Source organism: Somniosus microcephalus, chromosome 1 (genome assembly GCF_052327205.1).
Source record: "Somniosus microcephalus isolate GS21.2 chromosome 1, FLI_Smic_1.0, whole genome shotgun sequence".
NCBI lineage: Eukaryota > Metazoa > Chordata > Chondrichthyes > Squaliformes > Somniosidae > Somniosus > Somniosus microcephalus.
The window spans coordinates 421,500,814-421,520,234 of NC_140987.1; the positions used below are offsets into that span (position 1 = coordinate 421,500,814).

A 19,421-nucleotide genomic window follows, 5' to 3' on the forward strand; every position below is an offset into this window, starting at 1 on the left:
AGTCTCCAAGAAGCAAAAAAGGAAAAGACGAAGCCGAAGATGATAACCATCTAAATCATTATCACTTCTAATGGGAAAGTAGGGAAAAATTACTAAGGCAGTCCAGCTGTTTGTAAAAGTCAGCACTGCTGGTTCAGCAGGACGGAAGTTCAAGCTGTTACGTCAAGGGAAAGACTATTGGATGAGTCACGCTAGCAATGTGAACCGGCTACACCACAGAGATGTTGTTCGGACCGAGTCAAGACAAGAGACTGAATCTGTGAACTGTTCCCACAGAGACTGAACCTGTGAACTGTTTTCCGCAGAGACTATATCTGTAAATTGTTTTACATGAAGTTGAATATATGTTATGTTTAATGGGGAATACGTATGTTGTAAGCTAAAAAGGGAGGATTGTAGTGTATGTAACCGTCTACCTTTAAGAGACTATTGTATGTAACCGTTCACCTTTAAGAGAACTATTTTAGGTGTGGCACTACTTGTTTGGCTTCTGTATACGGTAATACCGACGGTGACCACACCGGTATATAAGTGCTGTGGCATGATTTATAGGGCAGATTCGCCCTGACCTTCGAATAGTAAAGTCCTGTTTGTTTGTTACTCCTGAAGTCTGTGTCGTTATTAACTGCACAACCCACAGACTTTACATATTCTATGGCGAGTGTCTCACCTCCTGACTCCCCAAAGCCTTTCCACCATCTACAAGGCACAAGTAAGGAGTGTGATGGAATACTCTCCACTTGCCTGGATGACTGCAGCTCCAACAACACTCAAGAAGCTCGACACCACCCAGGACAAAGCAGCCCATTTGATTGGCACCCCATCCACCACTTTAAGCATTCACTCCCTCCACCACCGGCATACCGTGGCTGCAGTGTGTACCATCTACAAGATGCACTGCAGCAACTCACCAAGGCTTCTTCGGCAGCACCTCCCAAACCTGCGACCCCTTCCACCTAGACGGACAAGGGCAGCAGGTGCAAGGGAACACCACCATCTCCAGGTTCCCCTCCAAATCACACACCATCCTGACTTAGAAGTATATCGCCGATCCTTCATCATCGCTGGGTCAAAATCCTGGAACTCCCTCCCTAACAGCACCGTGGGAGTACCTTCACCACACGGACTGCAGCGGTTCAAGAAGGTGGCTCACCACCACCTCCTCAAGGGCAACTAGGGATGGGCAATAAATGCTGGTCTTGCCAGTGACACCCACATCCCATAAATGAATAAAAAAAAGAATAATGTGAATCATACCTAGCCTTTCCTGCTATGCACAATACTATATTTTGCTTATAGGCAGATATTAGATTTTCCTCTTCATAGTGAGATAATTCTGGCTGATCTATTAGCCATGATTGTTAAAAATGAATAAATACATTGGTCTGAGGCGTATCGATCCAGGATTTCAGGAGAGGTTGCCTTTTTTAAGGCTTAATTTGGAATGCTGCCAATGTTTTTATCCCATATAGTTCGATAATGAGATAACTCATTTTGGCATTGCATAGATCAGTAGGTTGCTGATGAGACAAACACTGGGTACACCCGACGGCAGTGAGAAAAAGTGCCATTGTTTTGTCGTGCCTGCTCCAATGCTGCAACTGGGTCAACTTTGAATGTTGTGGTTCTCTATTAGCTGAAAATCTACTATTTGGGGCCAGTTTACAGCCAATCAGAAATCATGGCCTAGAAATTCGGGTACTTACCGCACTCCATTAAGGCCCGTTTCTTGAAAAGAAATGACAGCTGCCTCACTTGCACCCACCTCTGGCACAGGACTCGGCAGCCGCCATTTTAGTGAGGGCCATAGTGCTGGCGTTAGCAGCGCTGGCCCTAGAAATGCAAAGCAACAGAGCGTGACGTCAGTTGCGTGACACAACTGCTGGGCCCTAAACTCGCTCAGAAAAGTGAGCATGCAACAGACCTACAGAGACGCTGTCAGCACTACTTAAAGGGACACACACATCTTTCAGGTAAGTTTGGATTTAAGCTTTTGGATTTTTTATATTTTATTGAAGTAATGGCTTGGTGCAATAGATGTCAAAAGTTTTTAAAGTGTGCAGGGAGTGCTGCTGGATGCTCGCAAGGCCTCGGATGGTAAAGGAAGGCCTCTGAGAAGGCAGGAAATACTGGAAATACTCAGCAGATCAGACAGCATCAGTGGAGAGAGGAACAGAGTTTATGTCTCAGGTCGAGATGCTGCCTGACCTGCTGATTATTTCCAGCATTTTCTGCTTTTATTTTAGATTTCTAGCATCCGCTCACAAAGGGAAGAGGAAGACGCAGAAAAGGAAGATGCAGAAGAGGAGGAAGCAGAAGGAAAGATGCAACCCAGACAGCCCCTTTCTGGCCGGGGTATCCGGGATGGAATGATCCGCCTGTGGTCCTAGTGACCACAACCCCAATTCCCCTCTGTTACTGACCATCACAGCATCCTCTTGGCCACAATGCTGAAATAAAAGCCATCACAAAGCAAACTTTCCAATCCAACTTTATACATCTATCCATCCAAAAGGACATCAAGAAATCAACTCATCACCCTTATGCATTCCCTTAGTAACTGTACTGTGTATGCCTATTCTATTGATGTCAAACAGTGCTACCCCAGTGGCTACAGCAGGGATGGTGGAAGGCTGCTGACTTTCAGTGGGGGACACTGCAAATGGCCTTGCAAGATGACCTTGAAGAGCTGGTGGCTGGGAGTGTGAAACTGAGTGATGGTGTTTCTTCATCTTCTTCTTCACTCTCCTCTCCCTCTTCTTGGCCAACCACTGGCTGGGCAGGCTGGATTTCTTGGGTGTGTGAAATGAGGAGTTGTGGTGAGATAAGGGCGGGAAAGCAAGAGGTGCACGGATAACATTTAAGGACACCAGCATTTTGTATTCTTTCAGCTCCACTGCTGGCCAAGTGCTCAGCCATGCCCCTGTCAAGAATGGCCAGCACCATCTCCTCCAAGGGGGTGATGTGAAGTTAGGATTGGGAGGTGTGCCTCATGTTTGGTAGAGATTGTTTGTAGGTAAGTGTAGGGGGGGGTTCATGCATTGAGCAGTGTTTGAGGCTAGTGGTGCAGTTGGTAGGAGATGGCTTTTGACGATGCAATCACTGACCTTGACCATTGGTTTGTTTTCATGGAGCCAGGTCGTGGGGGCGACACTGCTGGCAATGAAGGCCTCGGTGATCTGGTCCTACATCCTTCTTTCTGGAGGGCCTCCTGGCCTCTATGTGTAGAAGACCTCTCTTACAGTGTTGACCCCCTGCACAAAGCTGGGGTGCAGTGTGCGAGACCCTGGGTGCCCCTTCCCTGGCTTGTTGAGCCATTTGTGTTAGTGCTGATGCACTTTTACCATTTTTTAGGTGTGGAAGACACTTCAGCTTTAAGAGCTGAAGACTGCCATTTGGGAATTTTTTTTAAAAATGTCAGAAGGCAGTTGAGCTCTAAGGGTTATTTTTAACTGATTTTTATTTTTTTCATTTTAGAAGGCAGTTCCCCTTTAAGGGACTGACACTGCTTTCTAAAATGACAGGGTAGCTTTAAGAGAACGCTGCCTTGCTCCGGGGATGCTAAGGCCATGCTACATTGGGCCTCCTGCTGAGAGTCACTGGAAAACCAGCCTTACATGATAAGTTTAGCGTTGCGTTAATTTAAATTAGCAGGCAGCACCAAAATACCGATGCTGCCAGCGCTACTAATTCGGGTGGCCATTAACTGCGGCCCGCAGTGTCACTGGCAGATTGGTGGCACATTGGAATTTCTAGGCCCAGAATTTCTAAGATGTGGTTCCCAGCTCCTTAATGAACAGTAAAATACTGGAGGTGCAGAAATTGCATTTAAACATAAAATTTGGATTGATGGTTGCATTGCTTCCTCATGTGTCAAATAAGAAACACCTCTTTGTTATATCTTTTTTCTATGACTTTAAGTACATGGAGAAATGTGGATTAAATTTGGCTTTTGATTAGCAGTATCTTTAAAAGAGTTGTAACTGTCAGAAGAGTAGCCAAATCTTCTGATTTAGCCACATTTCAATAAGATTCATCAGTCCTACATTGTCGTCCTCATTGATGTTGCATGTATTCAGAAATTAATTTTCAGAATATCAGTTTGGGGTTAAGGCACATTGTTGGAGTAGGTAGAGCTTTAATCTGCATCGAGTTGTTTTGTGTCTGACCTCAGTGCTTGTGCTGACATTGTATGATTAATACAGTACATTTCTGCAATATAAAATAGCACCTGAGATCAAAAAAAATATGCTAATACTAAAAAAAATCATTTTCCAACACTAGGTATAACTGCTTGTTGACTACTACTTTTATGTCCCTTTAATTCATAGCTTTGTAATTCATGACTTATTGGTGTTACTTGTTTTGAATATAGAGCTGTATCCTAGCTGTGTCCAAAGTTGAAGCCCATGGAATAAAAGGGACAGTGGCAGCATGGTTACAGAATTGGCTAAGTGATAGGAAACAGAGAGTAGTGGTGAATGGTTGTTTTTCGGACTGAAGGAAGCAACACAGTGGTATTCCCCAGGGGTCGGTACTAGGACCACTGCTTTTCTTGATATATATTAATGACTTGGACTTGGGTGTACAGGGCACAATTTCAAAATTTGCAGAAGACTCAAAACTTGGAAGTATAGTGAACAGTGAGGAGGATAGTGATAGACTTCAAGAGGACATAGACAGGCTGGTGGAATGGGCGGACACGTGGCAGATGAAATTTAACGCAGAAAAGTGTTAAGTGATACATTTTGGTGGGAAGAACGAGGAGAGGCAATATAAACTAAAGGGTACAATCCTAAAGGGGATGCACGAACAGAGAGGCCCAGCGGGTATATGTGCACAAATCGTTAAAGGTGGCAGGGCAGGTTGAGAAAGCGGTTAAAAAAGCATACGGGATCCTGGGCTTCATGTCAGCCCCGAGGAGGCGGGTATGGAGGCGGGACTGCCGGTAAAGTTGCAGAAAGTGGGGGTGAATGGCAAACCTGCCCCCATCCCGCCTCCGTGCCCTTTTGCCAGGAGGTGGGAAGCCCTTCTGCCCCGGGTCCCGTCTCCTTGAGGCATTAAATCCTTTTAACTGCCTATTAACAGGTAGTTAACAGGCAGAAAAAAGGATTAGTCCCATTTTACCTTTCAAGTGCAGGCTTCCTGACCTCAGAGAACCCCGTTGGGGTGAAGGAGTCAAGTAGGAGGTCAGAGGGGGTCAGAGGGGTCTGAAAGTGCAATGTAGAGGTGAGTGATGGGTGCAAGTGTAGAGTGGTAAGTATGTGAGGTGAGTGTAAAGTGTTATAAAATGTTCATTTACCTTTGTTTCTGCCTACAGCCTTCAGCCGCGGTGGTTCTGGAGTCCCGGCATCTTCGTTGTAGATTTCACAGATTGGCTGTTGGATCCTCTGAACCAACAGTCATCTGATTTCTACAAACTAGAAAGGTTTGATGAGTCCTGAACACAAGGGCTCATCAAACTAAACAGAAAGTCAGTGTTTGACAGCTTCACAGAGCTATCAACCGCTGACATTTCTTCTTTTAAGAAGTCTCGACAGATGGCATGTCAGACGTTTACGTGCTCTGTCAGTGACTTCCTCCTAATTGGCCTGCTGAGCCCGCAGAGCGGGCTTAACAAGGTCAATCAGGGGAAAATCCCACTGGTTAACCAGAGGCTGATGGAGGCGGGACTGAGACCTGACAAACAGCAGCCCCACCTCCAGCACGTCTCCATTCACAAAATCCAGCCCATGGAGTACAAAAGCAAGGAAGTTATGATGAACCTTTATAAATGACTAGTTCAGCCTCAACTGGAGTATTGTGTCCAATTCTGGGAACCAGAATTTAGGAAGGATGTGAAGGCCTTAGAGAGAGTGCAGAAAAGATTTACGAGAATGATTCCAGGAATGAGGGACTTCAGTTACATGGATAGACTAGAGAAAATGGGGTTGTTCTCCTTAAAGCAGAGAAGGTTGAGAGGAGATTTGATAGAGGTGCTCAAAATCATGAGGGGTCTAGACAGAGTAGATAAAGAGAAACTGTTCCCATTGGCGGAAGGGTCGAGAACCAGAGGACACAGATTTAAGGGGATTGGCAAAAGAACCAAAGGCGACATGAGGAAAAACGTTTTTACGCAGTGAGTGGTTAGGATCTGGAATGCACTGCCTGAAAGGGTGGTGAAGGCAGATTCAATTGTGGCTTTCAAAAGGGAATTGGATAAGTACCTGAAGGAAAAAAAATTGCAAGGCTACGGGGAAAGGGCGGGGGAGTGGGACTAGCTGAAGTGCTCTTGCAGAGAGCCGGCACGGGCTCGACGGGCCGAATGGCTTCCTTCTGTGCTGTAACCATTCTATGATTCTATGATTCTAGCAACCATTATTTATACCATCTAATTGGCCTGGAGCTGTGGACATCTTTTTTCACATCTCACTAATCGTGCTATACAAACAAAGGTAAATTTGTTTTAAAACGACATGTGTGGAATTGAGCCGACAGACCAGGTAAGCCTCAGGTCAATCCCTTGTCTGTGTTGAGTTAACTAATCTCAGCCAGATGGTAGGGCTGCTACACTTAGCCTCGCACCCCACGGGCAATGTAAGGCAAAAATCAGCCAGGCACTTATTGCTATCCCATGACTCCTGTTTGGAAGTGTGTGAATGTATGACGAGAACGGGACAGGCTTAGTTGTTATCCCCTCAATGGTTAAATGCTCTGCCTGCATTCATTATCTGCACTTGCTTGAAGGATGGCCACAACAACAACAACTTGTATTTATGTAGTGCCTTTAAAGTAGTAAAGCATTCCAAGGCGCTTCACTGGTGCGTTATCAAACAAACTTCGACACCAAACCACATAAGGAGATATTAGAGCAGATGACCAAAAGCTTGGTCAAAGAGGTATGTTTTAATGAGCATCTTAAAGGAGGAAAGAGAGGTAGAGAGGCGAAGAGTTTTAGGGAGGGAATTCCAGAGCTTAGGGCCTTGGCAGCTGAAGGCACGGCCACCAATGGTGGAGCAATTAAAACCAGGAATGCTCAAGAGGCCAGAATTGGAGGAACACAGATATCTCGGAGGGTTGTAGGGCTGAAGGAGATTACAGAGCTAGGTAGGGGTGAGGCCATGGAGGGGTTTGAAAACAAGGATGAGAATTTTTAAATCGAGGCATTACTTAACCGGGAGCCAAGGTAGGTCAGCGAGCACGGGTGTGATGGGTGAACAGGACTTGGTGAAAGTTAGGACATGGACAGCAGAGTTTTCTCAAATGTACAGAGGGGAGAACGTGGGAGGCTGGCCAGGAGTGTGTTGGAATAGTCAAGTCTAGAGGTAACAAAGGCATAGGTGAAGGTTTCAGCAGTGGATGAGCTGAGGTAGGAGCAGAGTCGGGCGGTGTTACAGAGGCACGGATATGTGGCCGGAAGCTCATCTCAGGGTGAAATATAACACCAAGATTGCAAACATTCTGGTTCAACCTCAGACAGTTGCCAGGGAGAGCGATGGAGCCGGTGGCAAGAATACAGAGTTTGTGACAGGGGCTGAAAACAATGGCTTCAGTCTTCCCAATATTTAGTTGGAGGAAATTTCTGCTCGTCCAGTACTGGATGTCGGACAAGCAGTCTGACAATTTAAAGACCAGGGAGGGATCGAGAGAAGTGATGGTGAGGGAGAGCTGGGTGTCGTCAGCTTACATGTAGAAACTGACACTGTGTTTTTGGATGATGTCGCCGAGGGGCAGCACGTAGATGAGAAATAGGAGGGGATCAAGGATAGATCCTTGTGGGACACCAGAGGTAACAGTCCGGGAGCCGGAAGAGAAGCCGCTGCAGGTGATTCTCTGGCTACAGCCAGTTGCCTAACGTACCAGGATCCAACTGGTGCCTCTGGAATTGTACCTCAGAATAAGTTAGTGTCTTTAATAAAGGAGGGAAGAAAACTGGAGAGCATTTTTTTAAAGGATCTCCATTTACTTTATAGCTATATAATTTTTTGGTTCACTCTATCTCCACCAAAAGGGCAGTGAGGTGACTGTGGAATAGTGCTGACTCATATTTGTCATAGTTTTCAGAGATACTCCTGAATTTCAAAACTGTTCCATAATGTGACTCTACACCAATAGATTCTGTTTCTTCAAGTGGAATTGTGAGGTGGGGGGAACAAAATCATTTTAAATATCCCCAGCCTCCAAAATAGTAAGGGGCCCTGCTTAATCCCATCCTCCCCTCTATTTAAGATCGGATCGGTCACCTGTTTTACATCCTGCCCCTTAAAATTGGACAGAGTGTAAAATGGGCATCCAAAACAATCCTGTCAGTTTCCCGCCAGGCGAGGTAGGTCAAAATTACCCCTGAGAGCTTCAAATACTGGTAAATATGCTAGCCTCATCCAAAGATATCAGCAGTACTAGCATATCTATACCCAATTGACTGACCACTGCAATTTTCATTGAAAGTCCAAAAGAGATCCAGGTTATTTATATAATAAATAATACTTGCATTTATTTCACTCTGTCAGATTGATCCCACAATCAATTACTTCTAAAGTGCAGTGATTGTTATGTAGGTAAATGTGACAGTCATTCTATGACAGCAATGTGCCACAAACATCAATGAGATGAATGGCCAGTTAATCTGTTTTTGGTGCTGTTGGTTGTGGGAGGAATGTTGATTCAGACATCGGGAGAATGTCCTGCCCTTCTTTGTATCGTGCTGTGAGATCATTTATGTCCACCCCAACCACAGGAACTGACAGATGGAGCCTTGTTTTAACATCTCATCCAAAGCACATCACCCCTGACAATGTAGCATTCCTTCAACATTGCATGAGCGTTGCTGTGCTTGAGTCCTGAGGGCCCGATTTTGTGGATTGTGTGGGAAATGGTCGGATTCCCCGAATGTGGGGTTCTGACCCGAAAAAAAATGTGTCAGCCAGCTGCACGCAATTTTCCCTCAAGTGGCCAATTAATTTCCAGCGTGTGGACAGCCTTGCTAATTGTCCATTTCTAGTCAGAAAGCCCCACAGTATGATGTCATCATTCGTGGTGCTTTCAAGGTCCACAGCAAGCATTGCTTCCTCTGCAGGCTTCCAAACGAGCCATACAGGATGGCAGAGGAGCCTGCAGCAGCTGTGGCCAGTGCCAGACCCCGAGCTGCCTCCAAATTCGACGAAGCTTCACTGCAGGCATTATTGAATAGGGTTAGGGCCCACAGGGAGGTCCTCTTCCCTAGGTCAGGCAGGAAGAGGCCTCCCACTGAGACCAAGGCTGCATGGATGCAGGTGTCAGCAGATGTCAACTCGAATGTGCATGTAACCTTGGCATCACATCTCTAACTCCTTCCTCTACTCCCCCACAGGACCATCCAGAGCCCCCGTCCCCACTGTGGAGGAGGAAGAGGCTGTGCAGCCAAATTCCTCAGAGGAAGCTCCAACCTCTGAGGGCGCAGCGTCAGCAGAAGTGAGCGCACCCAGCACCAGCGCAGACACTCACACATCGGGGGTCCTTCGGTACATAGAGTAGTGTTGTCACCTGGTATTTCACAGCTCACAAGTGAGCCTCAACAGATTCTGGAGACAGGGACAGCAGTGGAGAGTCCTCATCGGAGGGCGCAGGACTCTGCCAGCTCAGCTCAGCTGCGCTGCATGTCGACCCTCTGCCTCTGGGTCCATCCGCAAGCGGAGAGGTGATGGATCTCCATGCACAGATGCAGGAGTCTCTGGCAGGTTTTGTCTCCAGGGTCGCTGCGAGTGTGGAGCGAATGGAGGAGTCCATAGCAACCATGAGCAGAGCCTTTGTGGAGTCATTGGCGCATGAACGCATCACCATGGATGGCAACCTCCATGGAGGAGATAACTCGCCAGGGTACGGAAAACATGGTGAGTGCTCATAAGAGAATGACATCTCTTGAGGAGCGTTGGCCATCTATTGAACAGAGAAACCAGACCTTCATGGAAGTCCTTCTAAGTAGGACTGCCAGTGCAGATATGGGTCCCCATGGCCCCCTAAAGCGCAGCAAGGTGCTCTCAAGCCACTTCCAAGCGCTGGCCCCTTCTGGCCTGTGCAGCTTCAGGTGAGTGAGCAGCAGCCTGGTGCTCCTGGTGCTCATCCTGCTGTTCCTGGTTCTGCTACTGCCGCCTCTGCTGCTGGAGATCCTCTAATGGCAAGAAGGGAAGGAAAAAAAGGCGCCCCATGCTTCTGGTAGATGCCTCCGCTGAGGAAGCGCTGAGTAAGGGTGGCGAGAGGGGCTTCCCTGGAGATCACATTGGAGAAGTGTGTGAGGCGCCAACCTTCCACAGCTGTGCCTAAGCCTTGAAGAAGTAGCCCCAAGCCTGCAACAACAAGGTCCTTCAACATACATATGCTCTCCGATTAAATCGCAGCTTTCCCAAATGACCGACAGCTGAGAGCAAACAAGCCGGCAAGCTTCACGCCAGCTTTCATCAGCGGGGTTCCCCACAGGTGTGTTTAGCGTGGGGAACCCTTGAAAATAGCAAGGGCCCCTTAAAATGGCATTAAACATGCCAATAATTGGTGATTAGGGTCCCAACGGCCAGTCCCGCCAGCGGCGGGCGGGACTGATTCGGTCGCAGAGAAACGGCGGTCCAAAAGTCGGACGGGGCGGGGAATCAGGTGGGGGGGGGTCACGATCCCCTATTTCTGCGATTTTCGGCCCCCGCCCGCCTGAAAACCCGCCCGACGGCTGGCAGAAAATCGGGGCCCAGTGTGGAGATTGAACCCACAACCTGTATGATCTTGTTATGATGATTATAAACAAATTCTGGCCAAAATCCAGGTAGCATATATAAGTATTAAAACAGTACCTGGAATTACCATGGGTACGTGCAGATCTGCAGAAATTTCGCCTCCGCCCCTGCTATGCGAAGAAGGAAATGGATATCTTAGCATTTAATTACTGGTCTCAATGGACCATTTCTTTTATTAACAATTTAAGGGTAAAAAAGTCACAGACCAGAATAAGTCAAGCCCCATGTTTGAACCACGATAGAGCCTCACGCAATCATCTATATGAACGGAAGCCTATCAATGGCTACAGTGCCTTAATTGACCACAAAATGTTTTACATGATTGTGGTTCTGTTTAAGATTGTACAAATCATCGGGCTTAAAAAAATACCAATGTACGTGTGGTTTTTAATTCATCCCACATGCAAAGGAAAATTGCATCACTGCGAACTATGTTTGACACTAAGAACAGCTAAGGTAAAAAATAGGAAAACAGCACTTTAAAAAGTTTAAACGCAGCTACCTTATAGCTCAGTAGGTGAATACACCTCAATGCGATAATAAAAGCGAGCAGGAAGACCCCAAAGTTCACTTACTGGTCAGTGTTGCATTAGGAGATCTCACAATGAGCAACACTGGAGAAACTACAGCAGGGTTCTGCGCCCTGGATGAGGGACAGGAAAGAATTCAGACGTGGCTTATGCTCCTGATCGAAAGTGCGTCTGTATGGATATGGGTTGAACTCAACTGTGATGCCCCCGCATCAAATAACCTGCTGATACTCACTGTGCTCATAAATGAAGAATGGCTACTTGAAGGAGGTACCAGATGCTGATGATTCAGACCCCAGCTTGAGCTGGAGCCTTCAGGAAAAGATGGAAGAAACTTATAGAGAAAATGTTTTTAAAAAGTTCGCATTGTAGCAGACGTACCATCTGCTGTAATCTAAACTTGGCATTGTACCCAACATGCAGCTGAGTTCGGAGAGCAGGTTGTTTTTGAAAGTAAGCCTGCCCTGTTACAACTAGACCAGCTTTTCATAATATTTATTCCATTAAGGTATTACTCCTTGCTTTAAGGAGCTGAGATCAAAAACGTTGTCCCTTCACTTTGGGGACCTGGCTTCAGACCCGGAGAAAATTCTGGACTGAAGTCCTCCTCTCTCAGTTGGGTGTAAGGGTCCTGTGTGACAAACTCTTGAGCAGTCTCAAACCTTCTCCAAGTTGATGAATCTGCAGCACAAAATGGCCCAAATTCAACACAGATTGCAACTAAAGTCTCAGTCTTACTGAGAGAGGGCCCAGGAATAGTGATGCGGGGAATAAAGATGCCGCATTGGTACATTCGGGAATGTCCCTCTGAGGTTTGGGTTAAGGCACATTTTTGGCACAGATTAAAGGGAGTTTCACTCTGCATCTACCCTCATAGTATCTGACCTGAGAGTATGTGAAAACAAAAAGTCTGGAAACACTCAGCAAATGAGTCACCATCTATGAAGAGAACAAATAATACGTCAGTTGTGAATCAGAATGAACATAATTTATAAAGGAACAAGACAAAGGGAAGGGTGTGAGAAAAATCAGATGCACTAGAGAAGTACAGGAAACTCTTTATTATCCGGCACCAACGGGACCGGCGTGGTGCCGGTTTATCAAAAAGTCCGGATTACAGAGAGGTATAGTTAAAAGGTACGAGAGCTCCATACACAGCAACAAATCCAGGCTTCCCTGTTGCTTAGCAACATGTGCAGGATCTCCGGCCACAGACCAAGCATCCCTGTTGCTTAGCAACAAGTGCACGAACCCCAGTTACACAGCCACAGATCCAGGAACTGCCACTAATATGAAGTAAAACTTACCTGAACCTACTCCTGCATTTTGCCAGTTAAAAGAGAGTTTCCTGTAGAATCATTTTGTAAAGTGCTTAAATAGAAAACTGAAGGATATGGTTTAACAGGAGACGATAGATGGCATAATGTGAGAAATTAAAAACATTTACCACACACTGTTGGCGGGGCTGTCTGCATCTTTAACATCGACCTTTTCTCTCCCTGGGTCCTGGGTCACGAGAGCTTCTTTGGCAGCAAAGTCCCTGAAGGGATGGAGGTGGAGAACCAACAGCGGTGGGTGGGGGGCGGGATTGGGATACTGTGGAGTTGTGGGACCGCTCCTGCTCCTCCTGACTTCACAGCAACAATTTTTTAAAATAAACTTACCTTTTGGTGGCAGTCACCCAGCGACTACTTAAGAACCCAAGCCCCTTCTGCGGTTCTGAATTTAGCAGAGGGGGCCTAAAACAAACGGTAAGCCCCTCGTTTACATACGTAAAGGGTGCCTGTTCGTCTGACCCAATATCGCATCGGAGGTCTTTCACACGTCATTTGAGGACAGGATGTTGGTCCTCAAAATTGACCCTCCTTGTGCGGACTTTGGAGAGGAAAAGGGAAATGGAGATGGGGTGGTAGTTTGCAAGGAGAAAGGGGTCAAGCAAGGGTTTTCTGAGTTAAAGGGTGCTAACGGCAGTTCTGAAAGGGAAGGGGGCATTGCCTGAGAAGAGGAAACCAGTTATAATGTCAGCTAGCACGGAGGCCACAAAGGGAAGTTGGGCAGTCAGGCGTTTAGTGGGAATGAGGTTGAAGGAACAGGAGGTGAGCCTCATGGAAAACATGAGCTTGAAGAGGGCAGGAGTAGAAACTAATGAGAGGCACGGGTTCAGGGCTAGGGTGGTGGGGGAATTGAGGGGTGGTTTAGCGTGGTGGACGAAAGGGAAAAGGGGAAGCAGCAGAGGCAGTTGAACGCATGGTCCCTATCTTGGTGAGCTCATCACACGTGTTAGAAGTGATGGTGAAAGTGGTGGGGAGAGAGGTTTAAGGAGGTAGTTGGTAGTAGAGTGCAAGCATATGGGGTTATTTCTGCTCTCCAGGATGTTCCTAGAGTAGTGGGTCATTTTGGCAGAGGTCCGGTAGATATTGATGTGGTCAAGCCAGATCTGGTGATGGAAGGCTAAACCAATTATGCGCCAAGTACACTCAAGTTTGCAACTTTGGATTTGAGTGAAGATGGAAGCCGTGCCAGGAGGAATGACAGGGATGGAAGACAGTGAAGATTTTACTGGGAACAAGCACACCAAAGGTGGAGGCGGAGTGTGTTACAAATCTGGGCTTGCCGTCGATACCATCTAAAGTTCAATGACATCACTCACTCTTAAAAGCAGTCTGAGTGTCTTACTTTAGTGGGAGATCACACATATATCTTTCTATTGTGGCGGAGCCACTAAAGGACTCAGATCGTTTGTATATAATTCCCTTTAACAACATGTTAGCTACAGCCTGAGTCTGTATCTTTATTTATACTGTTTACTTGTACAGAGCGTGATTACTTTAACAGCGCGGGTAAACGTGATGACGTCACGCCGTTCATCACGTGATCCCCCACTGGCGGGAAGAACGTGATGACGTCATGACATCAACCACGGGACCGCCCTAGGCAGTCCTCGTGGAGCCTCCGAACTGAGCAGACCTACACTCGATGTTCTCCTGTAGTTACTTGTTTAAACCTGTTAGTTTCCATTAAACTTCATTTTGTTTGATCGCCTGAGTGGACCTCAGTCTTTGGATAGGAGCTAGACATTCCTACACTATTTTATATCTATCGTTACAAATAGCGTAACCCAGGGTTCTGAACTGCCACAACTGCTGTGTCCATGGCAATTAAAGCGACAACAGCCCTCAACTTTTATGGCTCCAGATCCTTCCGGCTGCCACAATTGATCTGTACATCGTTAACCAGGAAGCTATCAAGGCAAGCATCAAAGCAAGTGATGGACACCATCTTTCATCCACGGCAGCATCACCCCCAGGCAGCAGAGGCCCAGAGCCTGGGACTTCTACAGGATAGCTGGGTTCCCCAGGTTGCAGGGTGCCACAATGACATGCACGTGGCATTGAAGGCACCAACCAAGCAACTGCTGAAATATGTGAATAGGAAGGGGTTTCATTCCCGGGGCATCGATCTGTGCCACAAGCCAGGCCACGTCTTCACACACCACTGCAGGGGGCATCAGAAGGCAGGTTCTGCAGGACCTCTTCATTGACTGATCGACTTTAACGGCAGCCCCTTAGCCTTACCTTCTTCTCAGCACTCTACCAGATGACACCAAAGCAGATTTCTTTGGCCCAACAGGACCATGCCCAGGAATCTCCACCTGTGTGAAGAGCCTAGCTCATGGTCTATTTGTGACTTTCTGTAATGCTCATAAAACAGCAACTCACAAGACAAGTTCCCAGTGTATTTCAAAGCAAACATGTCTTTTATTGCAAGCTAAAGGGGTGGAAGGCTGCGTGTATAAGGATATAAGGCTGTCAGCTAAAGATTGTGTGGCAATTCTGATGGGGGAGGTGAAGTGAGACATGTGGGGATGTGAGGATGTTAGAGAGGAAGAAGGTGTTCAGGAGTTGATCAATGCAATTGGTATGTATTAGGAGAGTTGTCAGTGCCCTTACCCAGAGTATGAAGGCTTAGTAGTATGACTGTTTCTTTAAGAGTGTGAAGAATGTGGTGGTGCTCAGGGTGGGCAGGGAGGAAAGAGAAAGTGTGGAGACATGCTACCCTTGCCTGCCCTCGTGAAGTGTTTTCACTTCTTTCTGCACTGTTAATCAGTTCTGGGCGTGAAGGAGTTGGGAGTCAGTGCCAGTGCCAGCCCTATGCAGGCAACACGACTAATATTGGTTTCTGGCTTCGTGAAAGGACGATTCAGGACTGTGAGGTTCCTGTTTTGTACCTCATGAAAGAGCGTTTGGCAGTCTTCATCAGAAAAGCTAGTTGGGCTTCTGCCTGCTGCATTGGCGTGGTGCTGCAGTGGACACAGCTGGCACCTATGTGGGCATGATGATGCCAGCCTGGACTGATGATGTGAGTGACTGATGCCGTCAAATGATTTGATGAAAATTGCCAACTCACCGAGCATCCAAAGGGTATTTTTAAAGACTTACACCGTTGTTGCGTGGAAGTTTTCGGAAGGAGGGTGTCAGCAACTTACACAGTTTATACATCCAAGTTACACTAGAGGTGCACCAAAAATACTTACATTAACTTATCCCGGACGAGCCCTAATTTTGGCCGAACAAAGGGCTGAATGGTCGACTCCTATGTTCCTAAACTTGTGTGTAGCTCACTCTCCTGGTGAACAGCATAACGTTCCAGCGCAACAACGGCACGACTGGCATCGAGGGAATTCAAGGCCAAAATCATCTGAGGACCAATCCGGCTCCCTGAGCTGGATACCCGCAATACACATTCGAAACTTTGCTCTCCCCGGACCACCCCTTAAGAGGAGTATTAATAGATTCAATGCTAAACATGTCCAACCAATACTCCTATTAATACGCCTCTTAAAACCACAGATACAAATTGTGACGGGAAATGGCAATGGGAATGGAGAGGTTAAAGGGTCAAAACTAAATACCGAGGCCTAATCAGAACCATATTAATAAAAGCAATTTCTCTGAACTCATTGCTTGTAGATGTTGAACATTGGCAAGACAAAGCAAGCCACCCTGATACTTCCTGTCTTGTGTTTCCCGGTGGAAGGAGCTTCAATCTTCAAACTAAAGTGTTTGGGTTCTGAAATTCTGTTTACAATTTACACATAGAATAAAATGTCCACTACAGAAAAAAATGTGGTCCATTGGGTCCAAAAACACCCTTTCCTGTAGCCCAATAACAAAGATCTAAAGATTAAAACATCCTGTAATGTCCGTGAATGCTTTCTTTCCTAAAATTGCAACTAAAGGAAGTCCAAAGCCTCTCTTACAAGAGATGTGTGTTTACCAGAACTATGCCTCTGAATGCACATAACCTGAGTGAGCACGTATGTACAAGATCCTGGCTAGGATTGAAGAGGGATGTTTACAGTATCTTATTCAGCAATGCTAAGTCCTCAACACGTGCCAAAAATATAAATGTAAACTATTGGCAGCCCAAGGTCTTCAACAACTAATCGCTGCCTGTCGGCTCTCGGCGTGGGGATGGCTGAGTTCTCCTGTTGATGTCAAGATCCATTTTCCTACTTTGGCTAAACAGAATCTGTATTCAGTTTTTAAAAAGCAATTCTTAAGATGGGAAGATCCAGCCAGGCTTCCCACTCCTGATCGCTACCTAATGACTCATGTACGTGGACATTGAGTAAGGACGGGATCAGATTTGGCTGCGGTGCCACACATAATCAAATAGACTGATGACACTCAGGGGGAAAAATTAGGTATCGCCCATTTTAGGGGCGCTAATATCGGCCGGGCGTAAAGTTTAGCGCTCGGCGCTAATTATCGCCTCCAACTGCAAAATTCACCTCTCTTGCCTCTGGAGGTGATTTGAGCGCTAAATCAGGCGCTACACACCTCTCTTAAGGGGCAAACGTCGGGGAGCGAGGTGCTACCTCAGAACGCTACCGAAGCTCAGGCGATGCCAATTACCATGGAGGCTAGACAGACTGGCACCATCCAGTTCTTAAAGGGGAGAGGCCATCTTGCTGGCCAGCCACATCCTGCTTATTGCAGCCCTGAATCTTAGCCTGGAGAGACATCAAAAGCAATTGTGTTGGAAGCACTAATGGATAGGCCCGGGGAAAGAGCTCGGCGCTTAGGAAACTCAAAAGTGGTGCTGAGGGCCAAAACGCCTTAGGATAGCGTTAAAACCAAAACATTTTGCTGACAAGAAAAGGCACCCATCTTTAAATAGCGCTCCCCCAGCCCCTTCCCGACTTGAAAACATTCCCCTCTACCTGTCGTTTCTAGCGGCAGGCACTAAGGCAGGGGGCGCAATTCAATATCCGGTCTGGGGCACTACCGGGGCGTTGCACGCTTGACTGATGTCACGATCTGCGGGTGCAGGAGATCGTGGCAGTAGTGTTTAGCGCCACCGCCAAAACGACTGGTCAATTTCACGATCGGCACTAAAATTGCCGCGCTCGGGCGCTAAGTTCCTAGCACCCCGTTAGCGCCCCCGGAGGCGCTAAAGGGAGGCGATAACCAACCGAATTTTCCCCCCTCAATGTTTAGGTTCACACATGAAAAATTGCCCACCCCATGGAACTGAATGAAGCGCGGCCTTAAAGGGACTGCTGCAGGCCACTCCAAAACAAGTTTACAAAAACCTTTATGCATGATTTTTGTGGAATCAGAAGGAACAAGAAAGCTCCTCCTGGCCCCCCAAAAATCTTCCTGCCTGTTGCTGGAACCTATGGCTCTCCCTGGGATTCCCACAACCCCCCCCCCCCGAATGAGAAACTTCTGGCTCAGCTCCATGCAGGAGTGGATGGATTCCACCCGCCGCCCCCCACCCCCGCCCCCGATCAGCACGCGCCGGCCGATTGCCGATTCTATCTAATGAGGTCTGACCACGAAAATGAATCGGTCCTCCCGCCGACATCAACAGGCGGGCAGAGAGCATGCCCCGCCCACCACCTGCCCAATGTGAACTAAGTACCAGAACCGACCGCTATAGATGCAAATTGCTTTAGGGAAAGATGGGGAGGTAGCCTTTGAAATTGAGTTGCTGAATGTTTCCAAAATGGGAGCCATGGCAGTTTTGTTTGAAAGCCACATGTCTGTAAATGAGTGATCTGTTAGTGGAAAAGGGCCGATGACAGAAGGATTGCTTTTATAATGTCTACAGGTAGTGCTTAGGAAAAGCTACTCCTTATAAGCTGTGCCCGCAGGTGTCGCACTACAACAACAATAATTTGCATTTATATAGTGCCATTAGCTTAGTAAAACACCCCAAGGCACTTCACAGGAGCGTTTATCAGACAAAAATTGATGCTGAGCGTTGGTGGGGAGATGATTGGTGTTATATATATTACTCAATACAACCTGAAAAGACCCAGTGGTATAAATGTTGAGGGTGGTTTTACTTTGACAGATACAGACAATGCAGTACCTCTGATGGAGGTGGGCTCCATGACTAGGGCAAGCCTATGGCACAAGTCACAAGTCCTATACAGTCTCAAGAGGGAAACACAGCCTTCTTATGCAGTGCTTGCTGCTTAGATCAAGAATAGGGCATTTTTGGACAGTAATTAAGGTATGGGGGGTTGTCAGATAATTCCTATAGCCTTTCCTCCGTCTTGCTCCTCCTCATTCTCCTCTTCTTCATCTGCATAGCACAAGTAGTGGGGAATCCCCAAGGGAAGCACCATTACCTCCTCTGTTGAACATCTCAAGGTACAGAAAGGAAACCCCCGAGCACAAGAGCAATGCTAAACCTATCATCAAGGTTCCTTTGGAAAAAAATTATTCCAGTGATCACTTCTGATGGAAAGTTATAGTAATTACAGTCTCCTATTAACGTTCTCTTTAAATCCGGTTCCGCTTGTCAGCAACTGCCTAGCACCGCTGAACACTATACCGGCATTCTTCATGATGGGAAGACCATAGGCAGCAACCATGGGGAACTGGACATCTGACATGACAGTAGAATTTAAGTAGAATTGCATACGGCAGGCAGTTTTTGTGTGGATGTGTCCTGCCTCCAATCTCGCTTCCAGAGGGAAACATTTGTTAAGGGCAGAAATGTGATGTAATAACTCATAAACCCATTTCCCTCTCTGGCTGCTCCAAATATGCTTAAAAACAGGAGGGAAAACAGAAGAAAATCAACGTGGGTACCTTCAGAAAAAGAAGGGAGACATCTGAGATGGGGGAGTTAACAA

At 46.9% G+C, this 19,421-nt stretch overlaps 1 pseudogene; it reads left to right on the top strand.

The window, feature by feature from the left end:
- LOC147125226 (uncharacterized) overlaps positions 1-19,175 on the top strand; it is a 95,948-nt pseudogene extending 76,773 nt beyond the window's left edge.
- The last annotated feature ends 246 nt before the right edge of the window (positions 19,176-19,421 follow it).